The 15,400-nt window shown below is 38.7% G+C and overlaps 1 protein-coding gene across 6 annotated transcripts in view; it reads left to right on the top strand.

Annotated features, from left to right (window-relative positions):
* Positions 1-15,400, top strand: part of DOCK3 (dedicator of cytokinesis 3) — a 525,427-nt gene that overhangs the window by 122,351 nt on the left and 387,676 nt on the right. The gene's annotated exons all lie outside the window — the stretch shown is intronic.

Consider the following 15,400-nt stretch of genomic DNA (forward strand, 5'->3'; position numbering starts at 1 on the left):
CAAAGTCCTCATGACCCTCACAATGGTGGCATCCCATGGAGGTGATAATGTTGTGTTTTTGAAGCTGCTTAGTACTCTACAAAACTGATCTGTCTTCCTCTTCTCTGTCCCCTGACCTCCCACTGAGAAGCAAGAGTTTATATTGCATTCTTTTCTTTTTTATATTGTATTCTAATATATATATTTAGTTAATAAGGAAATAACTTCTGATAAGCAATATTTTGAGAATTCACTGGGTGAGAAATTACTGACCTTAAACATGTTATCTGATTAAGTGTTTACATGAAATCTTGAGGTGGTGCTTCATCCTAATTATTCTCTCATTATCATTTTATAAAAACATAAAAAAATAAGTGACATAGTCATTTGTATCAAAACATGTTATATTGAAACATATGGATTACATGGTGCCTTAATAGTTTTTTGTTGAGTAGTACAGGGGAGATTCAGATGTTAACTAAATGGCATTGCAGTCAGCTCAAAAATGACCTTTCAAAAGATTTAACAAAGATATCCTCAAGGATTTATGAAATATGAGAAAGTATGGAAGGGTGACCAGTACTTTGATATTGTGTATAATATATTTAAGGCAACAGAGCATTCCTGTAAATGTTTCCTAGTGCATATATACAGGAAATTTTCTAAGGACATAATTCTCAAAGTTTTCAGACCCAGTGCTGGCCTGCCTTCTTTCCCTTTAAAATAGGTTTATTGAGATAAAATTCACATACCATAAAATTCACCCTTTAAGGATGTACAATTCACTGTTTTTCTAGTATAGAGTTGTGCAAGTATCACCACGGACTAATTTTAGAATATTTTTATAACCTGAGAAAGAAACCCCACTCCTATTAGTAAACACTCCCCATAATTTTCTATGCCCAGCCCCTGGCAACCACTAATCTATTTTCTCTATCTGTGGATTTGCCTATTCTGGACATTTCATATAAATGTAATTATTTAATTAGTGTCTTGCTTCTTTTACTTAGCACAGTGTTCAAGCTTCATCCATGTTGAAGTATGTATCAGAACTTGATTTCTTTTTGGGCGCCTGGGTTGCTCAGTCGGTTAAGCATCTGCCTTCGGCTCAGGTCATGGTCCTGGGGTCCTTGGATCAAGTCCCATGTCAGTCTCTCTCCTCAGCGGGGAGCCTGCTTCTCCCTCTCCCTCTGCTGCTCCCCTTACTTGTGCTCTCTCTCTGTCAAATAAATAAATAAAATCTTAAAAAAAAAGAACTTGATTTCTTTTTATTGTTAAGTAGTATTCCATTGTAGGCATATACCATATTTTATTTATCCATTCATCAGTTTACAGACATTTGGGTTGTTTTCACCTTTTGGCTGTTGTGAATAGTGCTGCTGTGCACATTTGTGTGCAGATAGTTGTTTGAATACCTGTTTAAAAATTTTTTTGTTTTATACTTAAGGGGAATTGTTGGGTCATATGGTAGTTCTATCTTTAACATTTTTAAAAAATTTATTATGTTATGTTAATCACCATACATTACTTCATTAGTTTTTGATGTAGTGTTCCATGATTCATTGTTTGCGTATAACACCCAGTGCTACATTCAATACGAGCCCTCTTTAATACCCACGACCAGGCTAAACCATCCCCCCACCCTTCTCCTCTAGAATCCTCAGTTTGTTTCTCAGAGTCCATAGTCTCTCATGGTTCGTCCCCCCTCCAATTTCCCACCCTTCATTTTTCTCTTCCTACTGTCTTCTTTTTTATTTTTTAACATATAATATTTGTTTCAGAAGTACAGGTCTGTGATTCAACAGTCTTACACAATTAACAGTGCTCACCATAGCACATACCCTCCCTACTGTCTGTCACCCAGCCACCCCATCCCTCCCACCCCCCACCACTCCAGCAACCCTCAATTTGTTTCCTGAGATTAAGAATTCCTCATATCAGTGAGGTCATATGATACATGTCTTTCTCTGATTGACTTATTTCGCTCAGCATAATACCCTCCAGTTCCATCCATGTCGTTACAAATTTCATTCCTTTTGATGGCTGCATAATATTCCATTGTATATATATATACCACATCTTCTCTGTGCATTTATCTGTCAATGGATATCTTGCTCTTTCCACAGTTTGACTATTGTGACATTGCTGCTATAAACATTGGGGTGCACATACCCCTTCAGATCCCTACATTTGTATCTTTGGGGTAAATACCCAGTAGTGCAATTGCTGGGTCATAGGGCAGCTCTATTCTCAACTTTTTAAGGAACCTCCATACTGTTTTCCAGAGTGGTTGCACCAACTTGCATTCCCACCAACAGTGTAAGAGGGTTCCCCTTTCTCCGCATCCCCACCAACATCTTTTGTTTCCTGACTTATTAATTTTAGCCATTCTTACTGGTGTGAAGTGGTATCTCATTGAGGTTTTGATTTGGATTTCCCTGATGTTGAGTGATGCTAAACACTTTTTCAGTGTCTGTTGGCCATTTGGATGTCTTCTTTGGAAAAATGTCTGTTCATGTCTTCTGCCCATTACCTGATTGGATCATTTGTTCTTTGGGTGTTGAGTTTGATAAGTTCTTTATAGATTTTGGATACTAGCCCTTTATCTGGTATGTCATTTGCAAATATCTTCTCCCATTGTGTCGGTTGCCTTTTGGTTTTGTTGACTGTTTCTTTTGCTGTGCAAAAGCTTTTTATCTTGATGAAGTCCCAATAGTTCAATTTTGCTCTTGCTTCCCTTGCCTTTGGCGACGTTTTCTAGGAAGAAGTTGCTGCGGCTGAGGTCAAAGAGGTTGCTTCCTGTGTTCTCCTTTAGGATTTTGATAGACTCCTGTCTCACATTTAGGTCTTTCAACCATTTGGAGTCTATTTTTGTGTGTGGTGTAAGGAAATGGTCCAGTTTCATTCTTCTGCATGTGGCTGTCCAATTTTCCCAAAACCATTTGTTGAAGAGACTGTCTTTTCCATTGGACATTCTTTCCTGCTTTGTCAAAGATGAGTTGACCATAGAGTTGAGGGTCCATTTCTGGGCTCTCTATTCTGTTCTATTGATCTGTGTGTCTGTTTTTGTGCCAGTACCATACTGTCTTGATGATGACAGCTTTGTATAGACCTTGAAGTCAGGAATTGTGATGCCGCCAGCTTTGCCTTTCTTTTTCAACATTCCTCTGCTTTTAGAGGTCTTTTCTGGTTCCATACAAATTTTAGGATTATTTGTTCCATTTGTTTGAGAAAAGTTGATGGTATTTTGATGGGAATTGCATGAAATATGTAGATTGCTCTAGATAGCCTTGACATCTTCACAATATTTATTCTTCCAATCCATGAGCATGGAATGTTTTTTCATTTCCTTGTGTCTTTTACATTTCTTTCACGAGTATTTTATAGTTTTCAGAGTACAGTTTCTTTGCCTCTTTGGTTAGATTTATTCCTAGGTATCTTATGGATTTGGGTGCAACTGTAAATGGGATCGAATCCTTAATTTCTTTCTTCTGTCTTGTTGTTTGTGTATAGGAACGCCACTGATTTCTGTGCATTGATTTTATATCCTGCCACTTTACTGAATTCCTGTATGAGTTCTAGCAGTTTGGGGGTGGAGTCTTTTGGGTTTTCCACATAAAGTATCATATCATCTGCAAAGAGTGAGAGTTTGACTTCTTTGCCAATTTGGATGCCTTTTATTTCTTTTTGATGTTTGATTGCTGTGGGTAAGGACTTCTTTTTTTTTTTTTTGAAGACCGAAATATCTTTATTACATCTTTATTATTCGTAAAGGTGTATTTTGGGGCAAGCAAACCTTTTTTTTCTACTTTAAATTTTTTTTGTTATGTTAATCACCATACATTACATCATTAGTTTTTGATGTAGTGTTCCATGATTCATTGTTTGTGCATAACACCCAGTGCTCCACACAGAATGTGCCCCCTTTAATACCCATCACCAGGCTAACCCATCCTCCCACCGCCCCTCCCCTGTAGAACCCTGTTTGTTTTTCAGAGTCCATCGTCTCTCATGGTTCATCTCCCCCTCCGATTTACTCCCCTCCATTCTTCCCCTCCTGCTATCTTCTTCTGTTTTTTTTTTTCTTAACATGTATTGCATTATTTGTTTCAGAGGTACAGATCTGTGATTCAGCAGTCTTGCACAATTCACAGCGCTCACCATAGCACATACCCTCTGCAATGTCCTTCACCCAGCCACCCCGTCCCTCTCACCCCCCCACCACTCCAGCAACCCTCAGTTAGTTTCCTGAGATTAAGAATTCTTCATATCAGTGAGGTCATATGATACATGTCTTTCTCTGATTGACTTATTTCACTCAGCATAACACCCTCCAGTTCCTTCCACGTCGTTGCAAATGGCAAGATCTCATTCCTTTTGATGGCTGCATAATATTCCATTGTGTATATATACCACCTCTTCTTTATCCATTCATCTGTCGGTGGACATCTTGGCTCTTTCAACAGTTTGGTTATTGTGGACATTGCTGCTATAAACATCGGGGTGCAAGTACCCCTCCGGATCCCTACATTTGTATCTTTGTGGTAAATACCCAGTAGTGCAATTGCTGGATCGTATGGTAGCTCTATTTTCAACTTTTTGAGGAACTTCATATTTTCCAGAGTGGTTGCACCAGCTTGCATTCCCACCAACAGTGTAGGGGGGTTCCCCTTTCTCCACATCCCCGCCAACATCTGTCATTTCCTGACTTGTTAATTTTAGCCATTCTGACTGGTGTGAGGTGGTATCTCATTGAAGTTTGGATTTGGATTTCCCTGATGCCGAGCGATGTTGAGCACTTTTTCATGTGTCTTTTGGCTATTTGGATGTCTTCTTTGGAAAAATGTCTGTTCATGTCTTCTGCCCGTTTCTTGATTGGATCATTTGTTCTTTGGGTGTTGAGTTTGATAAGTTCTTTATAGATTTTGGATACTAGCCCTTTATCTGATATGTCATTTGCAAATATTTTCTCCCATTCATTCGGTTGTCTTTTGGTGTTGTGGACTGTTTCTTTTGCTGTGCAAAAGCTTTTTATCTTGATGAAATCCCAATAGTTCATTTTTCCTCTTGCTTCCCTTGCTTTTGGCGATGTTTGTAGGAAGAAGTTGCTGCGGCTGAGGTCGAAGAGGTTGCTGCCTGTGTTCTCCTTTAGGATTTTGATGGACTCCTGTCTCACATTTAGGTCTTTCAACCATTTGGAGTCTATTTTTGTGTGTGGTGTAAGGAAATGGCCCAGGTTCATTCTTCTGCATGTGGCTGTCCAATTTTCCCAGTACCATTTGTTGAAGAGAGTGTCTTTTTTTCCATTGGACATTCTTTCCTGCTTTGTCAAAGATGAGTTGACCATAGAGTTGAGGGTCCATTTCTGGGCTCTCGATTCTGTTCCATTGATCTATGTGTCTGTTTTTGTGCCAGTACCATACTGTCTTGATGATGACAGCTTTGTAATAGAGCTGGAAGTCTGGAATTGTGATGCCGCCAGCTTTGCTTTTCTTTTTCAACATTCCTCTGGCTATTCGGGGTTTCTTCTGGTTCCATACAAATTTTAGGATTATTTGTTCCATTTCTTTGGAAAAAGAGGATGGTATTTTGATGGGTATTGCATTGAATGTGTAGATTGCTCTAGGTAGCATTGACATCTTTACAAGGTTTGTTCTTTCAATCCATGAGCGTGGAACGTTTTTCCATTTCTTTGTGTCTTCCTCAATTTCTTTCATGAGTATTCTATAGTTTTCTGAATACAGATTCTTTGCCTCTTTGGTTAGATTTATTCCTAGGTAGCTTATGGTTTTGGGTGCAATTGTAAATGGGATCGACTCCTTAATTTGTCTCTCTTCTGTCTTGTTGTTGGTGTATAGGAATGCCACTGATTTCTGTACATTGATTTTATATCCTGCCACTTTACTGAATTCCTGTATGAGTTCTAGCAGTTTGGGGGTGGAATCTTTTGGGTTTTCCACATAAAGTATCATATCATCTGCAAAGAGTGAGAGTTTGACTTCCTCTTTGCCGATTTGGATGCCTTTGGTTTCTTTTTGTTGTCTGATTGCTGTGGCTAGGACTTCAAATACTATGTTGAATAGCAGTGGTGATAGTGGACATCCCTGCCGTGTTCCTGACCTTAGGGGGAAAGCTCTCAGCTTTTCCCCATTGAGAATGATATTCGCTCTGGGTTTTTCACAGATGCCTTTATGATATTGAGGTATGTACCCTCTATGCCTATACTCTGAAGAGTTTTGATCAAGAAAGGATGCTGTACTTTGTCAAATACTTTTTCTTTTTCTTTTGAGAGGATCCTATGGTTCTTGTTCTTTCTTTTATTAATGTATTGTATTACATTGATTGATTTGTGGATGTTGAACCAACCTTGTAGCCCAGGGATAAATCCCGCTTTGTCGCGGTGAATAATCCTTTTAATGTACTGTTGGATCCTATTGGCTGGTATTTTGGTGAGAATTTTTGCATCCATGTTCATCAGGGCTGTTGGTCTGTAATGCTCCTTTTTGATGAGGTCTTTGTCTGGTTTGGGATCAAGGTAATGGTGGCCTCATAAAACGAGTTTGGAAGTTTTCCTTCCATTTCTGTTTTTTGGTACAGTTTTGGAAGAATAAGTATTAATTCTTCTTTAAATGTTTGGTAGAATTCCCCTGGGAAGCCATCTGGCCCTGGGCTTTTGTTTGTTGGGAGATTTTTGATTTCTGCCTCAATTTCCTTAGTTGTTATAGGTATGTTCAGGTTTTCTATTGTTTGGGTTCAGTGTTGGCAGTTGATACATTTCTAGGAATGCATCCATTTCTTCCAGATTATCTAAATTGCTGGCATATTGTTGCTCATAATATGTTCTTATAATTGTTTGTATTTCTTTGGTGTTAGTTATGATCTCTCCTCTTTTGTTCATGACTTTATTTCTTTGGGTCATTTCTCTTTTTGATAAGTCTGGCCAGGGCTTTATCAAAAAATCTTATTAATTTTTTCAAAGAACCAGCTCCTAGTTTCATTGATCTGTTCTACTGTTCTTTTGGTTTCTATTTCATTGATTTCTGCTCTGATCTTTATTATTTCTCTCTTCCTGCTGGGTTTAGGCTTTATTTGCTGTTCTTTCTCCACCTCCTTTAGGTGTAGGGTTAGGTTGTGTATTTGAGACCTCTCTTGTTTCTTGAGAAAGGCTTGTATTGCTATATAGTTTCCTATAGGACTGCCTTTGCTGCATCCCAAAGATTTTGAACAGTTGTGTTTTCATTTTCATTTCTTTCCATGAATTTTTAAAATTCTTTAATTTCCTGGTTGACCCATTCATTGTTTAGTAGGATGCTCTTTAGCCTCCATGTATTTGAGTTCTTTCCGACTTTCCTCTTGTGATTGAGTTCTAGTTTCAAAGCATTGTGGTCTGAAAATATGCAGGGAATGATCCCAATATTTTGGTACCAGTTGAGACCTGATTTGTGACCTAGGATGTGATGTATTCTGGAGAATGTTCCATGGGCACTAGTGAAGAATGTGTATTTTGTTGCTTTGGGATGGAATGTTCTGAATATATCTGTGAAGTCCATTTGGTCCAGTGTGTCACTTAAAGTCTTTATTTCCTTGTTGATCTTTTGCTTAGATGATATGTCCATTTTAGTGAGGGGGGTGTTAAAGTCCCCTACTATTACTGTGTTGTTGTCGATGTGCTTCTTTGCTTTTTTTATTAATTGGCTTATATAATTGGCTACTCCCATGTTAGGGTCATAGATATTTACAATTGTTAGATCTTCTTGTTGGGTAGACCCTTTAAGTAGGATATAGTGTCCTTCCTCCTCTCTTATTATAGTCTTTCGTTTAAAATCTAATTTGTCTGATACAAGGATTGCCACCCCTCTTTCTTTTGATGTCCATTAGCATGGTAAATGGTTTTCCACTCCCTCACTTTTCAATCTGGAGGTGTCTTTGGGACTAAAATAAGTCTCTTACTGCCAGCATATGGATTGGTCTTGTTTTTTATCCATTATGATACCCTGTGTCTTTTGATTGGGGCATTTAGTCCTTGCATTCAGGGTAACTATTGAAAGATAGGAATTTGTGCCATTGTATTGCATGTAAGGCGACTGTTAGTGTTTATTGTCTGTGTTCTTTTCTGGTCTCTTTTACTTTTATGCTCTTTCTTTGCTTAGAGGACCTCTCTAATATTTCTTGGAGTGGTGGTTTGTTGTTTGCAAATTCCTTTAGTTTTTGTTTGTCCTGGAATCTTTTTATCTCTCATGTTTTCATTGACAACCTGGCTGGATATAGTATTCTTGGCTGCATATTTTTCTCATTTAGTGTTCTGAATGTATCATGCCAGTTCTTTCTGGCCTGCCAGGTCTCTGGGTAGGTCTGTTGCCAGTGTAATGTTTCTACCGTTGTAGGTTACAGATCTCTTGTCCCAAGCTGTTTTCAGGATTTTCTTTTTGTCTTTGAGACTTGTAAGTTTTATTATAAGATGTCAGGGTGTTGACCTATTTTGATTGATTTTGAGGGGGGTTCTCTGTGCCTCCTGGATTTTGATACCTATTTCCTTCCCCAAATTAGGGAAGTTCTCTGCTGTAATTTTCTCCCATATACCTTCTGCCCCTTTCTCTCTTTCTTCTTCTTCTGGGATACCGATTATTCTAATATTGTTTCATCCTGTGGTATCCCTTCTCTCTCAAATTCTCCCTTCGTGATCCAGTAGTTGTTTATCTCTCTTTTTCTCAGCTTCTTTATTCTCCATCATTTGACCTTCTATATCACTAATTCTCTCTTCTGCCTTATTTATCCTAGCAGTTAGAGCCTCCATTTTTGATTGCACCTCATCAATAGCCTTTTTGATTTCGATTTGGTTAGATTTCAGTTCTTTTATTTCTCCAGAAAGGGTTTCTCTTATATCTTCCATGCTTTTTTCAAGCCCAGCTAGTACCTTTAAAATTGTCATTCTGAACTCTAGTTCCTACATCTAATGTCCATATTGTTTAGGTTCCTGGCAGTCGGTATTGCCTCTTGTTCTTTTTTTTTGAGGTGATTTTTTCTGTCTTGTCATTTTGTCAAGAGGACAATAGATGAACGATAGAAGGAAATGCTAACAGGGTAACAATGACCCCAGAAAAATATACACTAAACAAATCAGAAGAGACCTGGCACTGAGGGAAAAGTAAGGGAAAGAAAAAGAAGGAGAAAGAAGATAAAAAAACAAAAAATTATGATCAAGTATGAACACGCTGGTGCATTGATCAGTGCCACACAGTAGATTTTGGGCATATTTTGGTCTTGTAGAAGAAAGTGCCTCCCAAAATTTTAAAGAAAGAAAAACTTATATATGTACAAAAATAAGGGTAAGTATGATGAAGGGATGGCTTATGACTGTAAAATGAAATTTAAAAAAGGTTTTATAAAAGGAATTGATAAGTTGCTTGAAAAGAGAAAGAAGAGGATTTTTAAAAAAAGAGAATGTGATCAGGCAGGATAGTAGAACAAAGCCATACATTAGAGATTTAGGTATATTTTGTTCTGTTAGAAGAAACTGTATTCCAAAATTTTAAAGAGGGAACAACTTATTTATATACCAAAAATAAGGTTAAGTACTGTGAAGGTTTAGAATATGACTGTAAAAATTAAAAATAAAAAAAAATTTTTTAAAAAAAGGGATAGATAAGATGTTGGTTGAAAAAGGGAAAAAATTCAAAAGAAAAAAAATTAAAAAAATTAACTTTGAAAGACTAAAGAATCATGGGAAAAAAGCCATGAATTTTATGTGCTGTATTTCCCTAGTGCTGGAGTTCTGCCATTCTCATTGATTGGTAATATTGGTCTTGGCTGGCTGTTCTTGCTGATCTTTTGGGGTCGGGCCTTTTGTAGTGGTTCTCAAATGTCTTTGCCGGAGGCGGAATTGTTCCGCCCTTGCTGGGGGCTGGGCTAGGTAATCTGCTCGGGGTTGCGTGGGAGCTTTTGTTCCCTGCAAGCTTTCTGTAGAGCTTTGGAGGATGGGAAAGAAAATGGCGGCCTCCCAGTCTCCACCCCATAGGAGCTGAGAACTTGGGGTCCCATTCCTCAGTGAGCCCCCAGAGAAAAGCAGTGAATCACTCCTGTCTCCCCAGTCTCCGGTGGCACTCTGTGCTCACCCAGCCTGTGACCGAGCGTTTCTGTCTCTGGCACCTGACCCCGTTTGGGGTGTCCACACCCAGCTGGTTCCTGTGGTGAGTTCCCGCGTCACTCCTTCCAGCGGAGGAAGGGGAGTCTCCCTGGATCTGCCGCTTTTTGGGTCCCTGCTAGAAGAGCAGTGGCCTGACTGTGCTGCGGATCACAGTTTATGTAACCCCAAGCTGAGAGCCCACTCCTCGGCTCCATCTTTGCAGCTGGCTTCCCTGCTCCGGTACCTGGTAGCTCTGCCGCACTCAGGCATCCTGGTCTTTCTGTGACCCCGAGGGTCATGAGACCACACTGTCCCAGTGAGAGTTCCACCCCCTGCTTAGCCACTGGAGTGACGTCCCTCAGCGGAGCTGACTTCCAAAAGTTCCGATTTTGTGTTCCTCTGCTGTATCACTTGCTGGTAGTGGTTGACAGAGGCTCCCTCCCCCTGCAGTTATCTTCTCGAATATCGCCTTGGATTCACTTTTCTGCATGTCCTACCTTTCAGAAAGTGGTCGCTCTTCTGTTCAGAGTTGCTTGTATTCTTTTCTTTGATCTCCTGTTGAATTAGTAGGTGTTCAGAATGGTTTGATCCCTATCCAGCTGAATTCCTGGGAGCAGATGAAATTTAGGTTTCCTACTTCTCCGGCATCTTGCCTATCTTTAACATTTTGAGGAACTAGCAACATGTTTTCTAAAGTGGCTGCACCATTTAACAAACCTGTCAGAAATGTACAAGCGTTCTGATATCTCCATATCTTTGTTAATACTTGATACTGTCTGTGTTTGTCATTGCACCCATTTCATTGGGGGAGAAATGGTATCTCACTAGGTTTTGATTTTCATTTGTGTAATGACTAATGATGTTGAATTTCTTTTCATGTTTTGTATCTTCTCTGGAAAATATGTTTAAGTAAGTTATCTTTTCATGTAGTTATAAGAGTTCTTTATATATTCTGGATACTGGTCTCTTATCAGGTATATGATTTGTAAATATTTTTGCCCATTCTGTGAGTTGTATTTTAATTTTTTTGATGTCTTTTTAGGAACAAAGCTTTTAATTTTGATGAATTCTATTTTTAATTTTTGGAGGCACCTCCACGCTGTTTTCCAAAGTGGCTGTACCAACTTGCATTCTCACCAACAGTTAAGAGGGTTCCCCTTTCTCCACATCCTCTCCAACATTTGTTTCTTGCCTTGTCAATTTTTGCCATTCTAACTGGTGTAAGGTGGTATCTCAGTGTGGTTTTGATTTGAATTTTCCTGATGGCTAATGATGATGAACATTTTTTCATGGGTCTTTTAGCCATTTGTATGTCTTCTTTGGAGTAGTGTCTGTTCATATCTTCTGCCTGTTTTTTGACTTATTTGGTTTTTGGGTGTTGAGTTTGAGAAATTAAAAATAGAGCCACCCTATGACCCAGCAATTGCAGTCGTGGGTATTTATCCCAAAGACACAGATGTAGTGAAAAGAAGGGCCATATGCCCCCAATGTTCATAGCAGCAATGTCTGCAATAGCAAAACTGTGGAAAGAGCCGAGATGCCCTTCAACAGATGAATGGATAAAGAAGATGTTGTCCACATACACAGTGGAATATTACTCAGCCATCAGAAAGGATGAATACCCAACTTTTATATCATCTGTGGTTGCGACTGGAGGAGATTATGCTAAGTGAAATAAGTCAAGCAGAGAAAGTCAGTTATCATATGGTTTCATTTATTTGTGGTACATAAGGAATAGCATAGAGGACATTAGGAGAAAGAAGGGAAAAATGAAGGGGGGAATCAGAGAGATGAACCATGAGAGACTATGGACTCTGAGAAACAAACTGAGCGTTTTAGAGGGGAGGGGTGTGGGGGGGGAAGTGTTAACCCGGTGATGGGTATTAAGGAGGGCACGTACTGCATGGAGCACTGGGTGTTACACGAAAATAATGAATCGTGGATCACTACATCAAGAACTAATGATGTATTGTATGGTGACTAACATAATAAAATTTAAAAACATTTTTGATGAAGTCAAATTTATTTTTTCTGTTGTTGCTTGTGCATGAAAGCAGTGTTTAACTCAAGGTCATGAAGATCTATAGTTGTGTTTTCTTCTATGAATCTTTGCATTTTGAAAATATAAATATTTTTAATGTCTTTGGCAACTCAGCCCCCCCACAGATGTCCAAAAATTTCTCGAAAATGCAGTAATATCCCCAATTCAATGCTACTCTCTAAGGGATAATATACAGAAGTAGAATTTCAGTGTCATACAATATGCATATAATAAATACTGCATTGTTTTTGAAAGTGCGGACCATTTATTATCACCCTCACTAGCAATACCTGATTGCTTTACATTCTCTTGCCAACAGCTGCTATTTTAGAATTTAAAATAAAAATTCTAATGAATGTGATAGATGTGAAATGTTATCCTGTTGTCTGTGTGTATGTGTGTGTGTTTGTTTTAATCGGTTATTGGTGTATAACTTATGTGCGGTAAATGTCACCCTTTTTGGAGTACATTTCTATGAATTTTGATAAATGTATAATCTTGTAACTATCACCACTGTTAGGATACAGAACATTTTTGTCACCCCCAAATGTAACATCAGGCTCTTTGTAGTCAACCTTCCTTCTTAAACCCCTTCCCCCAGCCCTGGCAACCACTGATTTATTTTCTGTCCCTCTAGTTTTGTGTTTTCTAGAATGTTAAATAAATGGAATTATACATCATATAGCTTGTTGTGTCTGGCTTTTTTTTTTTTTTGCACTTAGCGTAATGCATTCATATTCATTCATATTGTATGTATCTGTGGCTTGTTTTTTTCTGAGTAGTATTTCCTCATATAGATTTAAGCCACATTTTAGTTATCCATGTAGCAGGTGATAGACATTTGAGTTGCTTTATTTTTGAAATTATGAATAAAGTTGTTATAAACATTGTGTATAGATTTTAGTATGGACTTTTTTCCTTTTGGGTAAATACGTAGAGGTGCAATTGGTGGATTATATAGTAAGTGTATTAAAAAATGGGCTTCATTTTTTTAGAGTAGTTTTAGGCTCCCAGCAAAACTGCCCAGAAAGTATAGAGAATTCCCATATATCCCCTACCTCCACACATACACAGCCTCCCCCACTATCAAGATCCACACCAGAGTGGGTACATTTGTTAAAATCAGTGAACCTATGTTGGCATATCATTGTCACCCCAAATCCAAAGTTTACGTCAGGGTTCGCTGTTGGTGTTGTACATTCTGTTGGTTTGGATAAATGTATAATGACATATATCCACCATTATAGTATCATACAGAATAGTTTCACTGTCCTAAAAATTCTCTCCACCTATTTATGCTTCCCTTCCTGCATCCGTTGGCAACCACTGATCTTTTTACTGCCTCCATGGGGGTTTTGCCTTTTATAGGATGTCATATAGCTGGAATCATAAAGTATATGACCTTTTCAGATTGGACTTTCTCATTTAATAATATGCAGTTTAAGTCCCTCCATGGTTTTTTTTTTTTTTTTTTTGTGGCTTGCTGGCTTCTTTCTTTTTTTTTTAATTTTTTTATTGTTATGTTAATCACCATATATTACATCATTAGTTTTTGATGCAGTGTTCCATGATTCATTTGTTCATAACACCCAGTGCTCCATGCAGAACGTGCCCTCTTTAATACCCATCACCAGGCTAACCCATCCCCCTGCCCCCCTCCCCTCTAGAACCCTCAGTTTGTTTTTCAGAGTCCATCATCTCTCATGGTTCATCTCCCCCTCTGACATACTCCCCTTTTCTTCCTCTCCTGTTATCTTCTTCTTTTTCTTTTTTCTTAAAATATGTTGCATTATTTGTTTCAGAAGTACAGATCTGTGATTCAACAGTCTTGCACAATTCACAGCGCTCACCGTAGCACATACCCTCCCCAATGTCTATCACCCAGCCACCCCATCCCTCCCACCCCCAACCACTCCAGTAACACTCAGTTTGTTTCCTGAGATTAAGAATTCCTCATATCAGTGAGGTCATGTGATACATGTCTTTCTCTGATTGACTTATTTCACTCAGCATAACACCCTCCAGTTCCATCCACGTCGTTGCAAATGGCAAGATCTCATTCCTTTTGATGGCTGCATAATATTCCATTGTGTATATATACCACATCTTCTTTATCCATTCATCTGTTGATGGACATCTTGGCTCTTTCCACAGTTTGGCTATTGTGGACATTGCTGCTATAAACATTGGGGTACACGTACCCCTTCGGGTCCCTACATTTGTATCTTTGTGGTAAATACCCAGTAGTGCAATTGCTGGATCGAACGGTAGCTCTAATTTCAACTGTTTGAGGAACCTCCATACTGTTTTCCAGAGGGGTTGCACCAGCTTGCATTCCCACCAACAGTGTAGGAGGGTTCCCCTTTCTCCACATCCCCGCCAACATCTGTCGTTCCCTGACTTGTTAATTTTAGCCATTCTGACTGGCTTATTTCTTTTTATCACTAAATAATATACTAGTGTCTGGATGTACCATAGTTTATTTATCCATTTACCTGAAGGATATTTTGGTTGCTTTCACATCTTGGCAGTTATGAATAAAGCTGCTATAAATATCCAGGTGCAGGTTTTGTGTGGACATAAATGTTCAGTTCATTTGAGTAAATACCAAAGAGTCAGACTTGTGAATCATATGGTAAGAGTATTTGTAAGAAACTGCCAAACCAACTTACAAAATGGCTATACCATTTTGGATTCCCACCAGCAATGAATGAGAGTTTTTGTTGCTCCACATCCTTATCAGCATTTGGTGTTGTCAGTGTTTTGGTTTTTTGCCATTATGGTAGATACGTAGTGGTATCTTATTGTTGTTTAATTTGTAATTCTTTTTTTTTTTAAATTATGTTAGTCACCATACGGTACTTCATTAGTTTTTGATGTAATGTTCCATGATTCATTGTTGCATATAATGCCTAGTGCTCATTGCAATACATGCCCTCCTTAATACCCAACAGTGGGCTAACCCATCCTCCCACCCTTCTCCCCTCTGAAACCCTCAGTATGTTTCCTGGAGTCCATATTCTCTCATGGTTCGTCTCCCTCTCCAATTTCCGCCCCTTCATTTTTCCCTTCCTTCTAATGTCCTCCATGCTTTTCCTTATGTTCCACATATAAGTGAAACCATGCTTGACTTATTTCATTTAGCATAATCCCCTTCAGTTCCATCCGTGTCGATGCAAATGATGCATTCATCCTTTCTGATGGTTGAGTAATATTCCATTGTATATAGGAACCACATCTTCTTTATCCATTCCTCT

This window comes from Callorhinus ursinus, unplaced genomic scaffold (assembly GCF_003265705.2).
Source record: "Callorhinus ursinus isolate GAN/ISIS: 27379988/994484 unplaced genomic scaffold, GSC_fseal_2.0 scaffold15, whole genome shotgun sequence".
Taxonomy (NCBI): Eukaryota; Metazoa; Chordata; class Mammalia; order Carnivora; family Otariidae; genus Callorhinus; species Callorhinus ursinus.